The sequence below is a fragment of the Eucalyptus grandis genome, chromosome 3, assembly GCF_016545825.1.
Source record: "Eucalyptus grandis isolate ANBG69807.140 chromosome 3, ASM1654582v1, whole genome shotgun sequence".
In the NCBI taxonomy this organism is placed as follows: Eukaryota; Viridiplantae; Streptophyta; class Magnoliopsida; order Myrtales; family Myrtaceae; genus Eucalyptus; species Eucalyptus grandis.
Genome location: NC_052614.1, coordinates 8,057,898 through 8,064,689, shown reverse-complemented (window position 1 = coordinate 8,064,689; position 6,792 = coordinate 8,057,898).

Below are 6,792 nucleotides of genomic sequence, written 5' to 3'. Positions count from 1 at the left end.
TCTATTTTTTAAAAATGACTTGTTAGCATATTGTGTCGTATCTGTGTCATGTGTCGGTGATACCTAGATAGTAACAATCTCAAAAAATCGAGTTAGCTAGTGACCCGATCAGATTCATTAGTCGTTGTCATGGAGAGTATTCATGCCGCTCTTAGACTATTCAACACAAACATGAACAAAGAGAGAAAATTCCCAAGGAGCTAAATGCATGTAACTTTCACAATTAACCTACGCGATGGAAGCATGTAAACAATCTATACCAGGGGGGGGGTGTATTCACGTACGGTCCACTGGTTTCGGCACGAGGACGAAAAGAGAAGGGAAAGGAGTCTCGGAAACTCTTTGGACAGAACGGTTGATTGGATGAAATATGTGAAATTGGGACAGCATGCGATGTCATCTCGTCCGTGGAATGTACCGTTACCCTTGTTTCATGCCATCATGTCTGTATACGGAGCACATCGCATTCGGAGACCAAAACCAAAACAAAAACTTAGGAGTTTCAAAACCTTCACGTGGTGGGACAAACGTTATTGGCTCATCGATGAACTCTTGTCAGGGCTCAAAGAAATGTTGATTGATGATGCCCAGTGGGACCAGGAGGCCTTATTGCTTGCCAACTGTGCGGTGCGTAGACAAGTCGTATAAGGGCAATAATCTAGAATGGACTCCTAGCAATGAATTTAAATTCTTCCATTGAGAATCAGATTAGTCAGAGGTGAACCAGCCAGACCTTTGCAATCTTGACCAAAATTAAGATGCGAATCTTAGAATACATTTCCCCGAATTTTCAACGGTAAGGTCATAAAAAAATGTATATAAGAATGATCTAAGCCACGCTTGTTTATTATTATCTTATTGCTGATTAAAAAGGAGGGTGTCCCATCAAGATATTAAGGATGATCCACAGTATATCAATTTTCAAAGTGACGTAATTTTTGGTAGCTTCTTCCTTCCTTCCTTCTTTCTTCTTCTACTTCTTTTTCTTCTTCTATTTTTGGCCTTGATCCAGTCAATTAGTATCTTTTACGTTCCAGAATTTTGATTCGTGGGCGAGGATGAGCAGATTTGCATTCTTAGCTTTTGATGTGGTATTAGGTGCCAGCAAATAGACGGATTTGGAAGTATTAGCCACCTCGTAAGAAACTGATTTTAAAAGTTCCATTTTTGAAACAAAAACCGGTTTCAAACCCATGAAGGAAAAAATAATATAAATTCTTATACTTTGAGATTGACTCAGTGATAAGAGCATTTTTGTACTTTCGACTCATGACTCCATAATCGTGGGTTGATTCCTGCCCCAAGAAACTCATTTAAATGAGCCTCATACCCTAAAAAATCCCAAATTTAATTTCAATCCCAATTTTACCCTCAATTTTTTTTGTCCCATAAAATAAATGCAACTTTAGACCTAGTCCCAAACTGACCCTATTTTTTTTTTTTTTTGTTTCATAAAACACCTTCAACTTTAGGTTTAGTTCTAATCTACCATAAACTTTTTTTTTTGGTCTCATCAGAAACCACCAACTTTTACTTTAAGTCCAAATCTACCCCTGTTAACCTTACGTTTAAAATTTCTATTGAAGATCGAGAGATGTAAAACTCCCAAGCATGAGCTATTCGAGCATCCTAAGCCAAGTGTCTCGAGTGCGAGCTCTACGATCGAGAGAGATGAAAGACTCTCAAGCACGAGAGATTGAAGACTAAGATCAAAATCGAAGATACCAGAGCAAGATGGAAGTGAGACTCTCTTAAGAGTGTGAGCAATTGAAGAAAACCAATCCTAATTGCACTAGTTTTTTTCCCAAATTTCAGATTGAAGAAGACTTTGTTTGGGTTAATGTGGAAATTATCTCCAAAAGATGTCTTTTTAGATATGAAATTTGGAGAAAAACAAGAGCAATGACGTAAAAATGTCACATCACTAAGAGAGATTTTAAATGGAGGGTTAAAAAGGGTAGATATAGGACGTAGGTTAAAGTTGGTGGTTTTTTATATTAAAAAAGTTTAGGCAAGAATTGGGATTGGAAAAGAAAAATTAGAATAGAAATGAGATTGGACTAAAATTGGGGATTTTTTATGAGACAAAAAAAAAGTTTATGATAAAATTGAGACGGCAATTAAAGTTAGGGGTTTTTTTCAAGGGTATTATGCCTATTTAAGTGGGGTGCCATGGCATTGGGACCTCTATCAATGATCGAGTCAATTAGTACCTTTGACGTTTTCAACTTTGAATCGTGGGTGAGGATGAGCAGACTTGCGTTCCGAGCTTTGATGTGGTAGTAGGTGGCCAAAGAAATCTTCCCATGTAAATGGACTATTAGATGGGCATTTAGCCTACCCAAATATTGATTTAAATCAAACTAAAACTCTGTCAAGTATGGTCCACAATCTCTTAAATTATTCTCAATAAACTCTCACCAACACTCCAGAAATCTTAAATACAAAGAGACGGATTTGGAAGTTACAGCCACCTTGTACGAAACTGATCTTAGAAGTTCCATTTTTCAAACAAAAACCCATTTCAATCCTATACGGAAAAAAAAGTGTATAAACTAGCATATTTTGAGATTGACTCAATGGCAAGAACATTCTTGGACTTTCAACTCGCAACTCCATGGTCGAGAAACTCACATATAAGTGGATCGCCATGGCATTGAGACCTGCATCAACTAACTATAATTGTACCCTTAAGTCATAAAAAATAATAATATCAACTCGAGTAATTAGTCTAGCTAATGAGGATATTCCTTAAGTTGGATGATGAGGCCAGAGAGATTAATTCCATCAAATGCGAAACCGGTTTAGATGCAGTCCACTAATGCAACTTTCATTACTGGATTAGTCATACGTGGCTATAAATATCTTAGTCATGAATGCAAAGGTGATTTGATCTACCGCATAATATATATATATTTGAACTAATCTACCGCATAATATACTAAATTATTTTAGAATCGCTTTCTTGAATCCACGTACGGACACGCAGAGGGACCCGTGTGCAAAAGGGCGTAAATGACAAAATGAAGCTAGGAAGGTGACAGAGCGACTACGTGCTGCAAGAAAACAATTAGGTCAAATTTCATGCAACAGAAGTCAGGGTTCTCTCTTTCCTCACATGCCATTGCACTGGGAAAAGAAGAAAATAATGCATGGCCTTACAAAAGCTGTGGCACGGATTCTCATCGCCTTTTGCTGGTGCGCAATGCATCCAACTTTTGAAGTACTAGTTTTGTCCCACATTTTCAAAACATATATATAATGGATCATCTACATTTTTGCGGCGATTGATTTCATGCTCGAAATCAATAAGGATGATAAACAAATCCTTCTTCAGTAAGAACTTAATCGATATATGACCTCATTGCTAATATAATGACTCCACAAGTTCCTAGTCAATATGATAATTTACTTGGAATTTATTATCCTCACAAATGTATGTCACATCATTTTTTTTTTTTTGGAACAAAATTTCCTACTTGACTAATTCCATCAAAGTTGTTAAATAGTTCAAAAGTATCTAAAAATGAGATAGGAACAGTCAATAATTGAGTGGTAATAATTGCTTCAAGAGTATGGACATGTGAAACTTTGGGAGTACCTATGATGTTTTCATCAGATATTAGGGCGAGAAATATACTTGCTTTTTCAACACCTAATCGCAAAAATCATCTTTTATTGTTCTTTGATTTTATTTTGGAGATTGGAATCCAAATAATAATAATGAACCTTTAATCATGGCGTTATGTTTAGAAGAGGTCATGTTCATATTTTTGATTTGTCATAGCCCTGCTAATAATGATGTTCCGTGCGTATATATTTATTACGTCGCCTAGATACAGTGCCAAGGCTCTTACTTCTGCATAAATAACTTCTTCTTTATTGAATTGACTTTTTCTTATCAAATTTGTTCACTTTATCATACCAAGGGAAAAGAGGAATTAATCCGATAAAAACATGACTTTTCTTGATCGAATTGTTGATACCTTATTAGTATTCTTATTAACCAGAAAAACTGTTGATTTCCTTTACGCGAATCAGTATAGTTTTTAATTGATTCATAAGGAATTCTTGTTATGTGAATATGTATATTTTTGAATTGAATTTAATCATAATATCCATCTTTCATTGTAAATTTAATTTTATTAAATCATTGCATTCGTAAATCGCTTTACTTTGTTATTTCCTTATGCAATATGAAAATAAGTATTTACTGCTATTAACAAATGTCTTGAATAATTAAATGATGTATTTTGCAATAGACAAAGTTGAAATTTCAGAATAAAGTTTGGTTCACCATAAAAAATAAGACCACTATGAGAGAACATACACGTTTTTTTTTTTTTTTTTTTTTTTTTTGCCTCAAGAGAGGACACACATGATTGTCCCACCATTTATAATATATAATAATAGCTCGATAAAAAAAATTAAGAAAAATGATGATATCGTGGGCAAGTTTCCACCTTCCTTTTGTATTGCCTGCCCGTTAAAAGGGAGAGAAGGAAAGGTCACTAAGCATTTTACTCTTGCCAATTTCGTTGCGAAATGCGAATAGTCAAGCGGATCTTCGTTGATTAAATCCTGCGATAAATATACCAAAAAAAAAAAAAAAAAAGGCCATAAGTAACGTCAACATCTCGACAAACCTAACAACCGATAAGGCTTGTCAAATGGGGAACTTTAGCATTCTTTTCAAGAAATGACCCGGGAGGTGTGGCCAATTTAGGTTAAGGTCAATGACCATTGCAGAAGAGAACTCGATGGAAATCTTAGACTTTTGTCCTTGCAATTCACCGTCACTCACAAAAGATTCGAGAATTCGGTCATGATCGCCCTTACGATTTTTGCGATTTGGGGTGGATGCGCATCATTACCAATATGTTTTAGCATGATTTGGAGATGATCTTCATGCATGGAAACAATTAAATTTTTATCAGTTTCGAGTAAGTGAGATCGAATTTGGATTCTTTTTTTTCCTCTCCCGTGATTCATTTGCTTGCTGCTGTTGATGGGTCTAACGTTGCAGAGCAACTGAAAGATCCATTGGCGCATCATATCCATATCATATTTTCTAACGCGATTATAAAAATATTCGTTTATAACAGATGAATAATAAAAGCATGCCGACTCTTGGTCAGCTTTGAATTACAACCCCAAGTTACTTCTCCTGTGGAATACTCAACTGTTAATGAATTGTAGCAAAATGAACTGTAGACGCGACCGACAACTTAGATCCAACCAGTCATGGAGGACTTCTACTGTCTCTGGTGCTGTTACGCTCCCTTTCCTTCAAAATAGAATGATTGTACTTTGCAATCATGGAGGGCATTCTTGGAGAACAAAGGATCCCATCTAACTCATTGCCAAATTCCCCACAGATCATGTCACTGTTCTTACCTGCGAAGCCACGAAGATTCCCATCACTTCTCCCCGCGTCTTGTACTAGCGAGCCAGATGTCCTAAAAAGAGCAGAAAACATCTTAAATTTATTTATTTTTGATAGTGGGGTAAGCTGACAACTAAGAAAAGATGCTCAAGACCGGCTGGTTGGTTACCCTTTCTGTGTGAATTCGTAGTCTGAAATGGAGAAGAAAAAAGAAGGATCGCGAGGAATCAGATTAGATACTTTTACAAGTTAAGGGCATGGAGCCCTATAAACAAGCTAGAAGGACAGTAAAGTGGGGTCCCGTGTTAGCAATAATGTGAGTCTTTAATGTGGAAATTCAAAAGTAAGGAATCTTTGATTTTCATGATTTTTCATAATAAAAAAGACGAAGATGTACCTTTATTCATAATAATATCTTTGAAAAATTAAATATTGCTGAAAGAAAAAAAAAATGATTTCTTTCCTTTAACCCATATTTTTCCTTAACATATTTTTATTTGATGGAGGATAGAATACAAAGTTTGTTCTTTCTTCTTCTTTTTTGTCTTGGGTGGAGAGAGTGTTAGACTCTATTTATATAAGCTATCAATAAGTGCCTTCCATCAAAGCACATTTTTATTTCATAAGAGTCATACCTCTTTGAAAGAATGGTAACTTCTCCATATAATTGCACATTTTCATCGTTTTCATAGCTAATATGTTTTAGCACTTAAATAGTTATCAAACCATTAATTAATAACATCATGTGCGTCACAATTATTCTCATATTCTGGTCTTCCAATTCCCAACCAATGAAGCCGAGGTCCTTCATCAAGTCTACACATCGACATCAATAGCAAAGATTATAAAATCACACGCAAAGCGAACTTGACAACGAGACAAAGAAGGATGTCACATATAAAAATGACTATGAATGTAGCCTAGGTCTCCATGGTTCGCATGAGCTGGTGGTGAATATAATACGAATCGGCTGCTTCTAGGTCATTTCAATGAGGTTCGCCCTTGCCTGCCCCCACTATGCAAGTGCCGAATAATAATTGGGAAAGAGAATGATGGTTCTGCCAAACGATAAGGTTTTTTAAACGCTCCGATAGCTTAACACTGCTTGTTAGCAAGAATTGACCGTAGCGAAAAAGAGAGGTTCAAGAACTAGTTGGGAGAAGAAATATAGAATGAGACCATCGCATGTGATGAGAATATGGGGTGAGCCTAGTGGTTGAAACAGTCATTGTTTGAAAGAAAAGATATTTGGAGGCCAAGGTATATTCCAAGAGGGGACATTGAGTAGTGACTATCAGCCGTCCGCTATGATTTTTCTGCTTAAGATCCTGTAGGGATCACCGCATGTTAATGCAAGTTGATTGGTTTCGACTTTCTAAAGATGCAGCGTTAAACAATATCCTGAG